Genomic DNA, 603 nt, shown 5'->3' with positions numbered 1-603 from the left:
AAATCAGACAGGGTAGCCCTATGTTCTGTTGATACAGCCAGCAGAGCCAAGAGCTTTAAAGGCAGTGATTCAGGCTTTCTTGATTATTTCTGCAACAAATACTTCCACATTTCCACCCCTATACTCACACCAACACAATGTGGATGAGCCCCTTTCTCATTGCTGCTGCAGCCCTTCGACCGAAATGAGGTCTCATTTCTCTCCATCCCTTTTTTCCAGGCAGAATATTGATGGAGACAGCACAATTTGGCTTGCAACTAATATGTATCATAGCTTGGTGCGAGTTTTAGTATAAATGCAATTCATCTTTATATTTTATCATTTTATCCAGAGTAAAATATTCCATTATAATCCATGAGAAATTCAAGAAAGAACCGAGGGTCTATTCTGGCTCGATTGATTGTAAGAATTGTAGCTGTTAGCTTACATAAAGTGAGGTTTATTCTAAGGCAACAAATATAGTCTTAAGACGGAAGAAGTAGTGCAGAAATCCAAGAATAAACATCGCAACAGGAATGGACCTCACCAAGATTAGACTGGGGGATAGTTCTGGGCTTCGAGGTAGCCCTAGAGAATGTCAGTAAGAGTTTAGAGTCTTCTAGT

This window comes from Pteropus vampyrus, unplaced genomic scaffold (assembly GCF_000151845.1).
Source record: "Pteropus vampyrus isolate Shadow unplaced genomic scaffold, Pvam_2.0 Scaffold361, whole genome shotgun sequence".
In the NCBI taxonomy this organism is placed as follows: domain Eukaryota; kingdom Metazoa; phylum Chordata; class Mammalia; order Chiroptera; family Pteropodidae; genus Pteropus; species Pteropus vampyrus.
Note: the sequence above shows the minus strand (reverse complement) of the source record.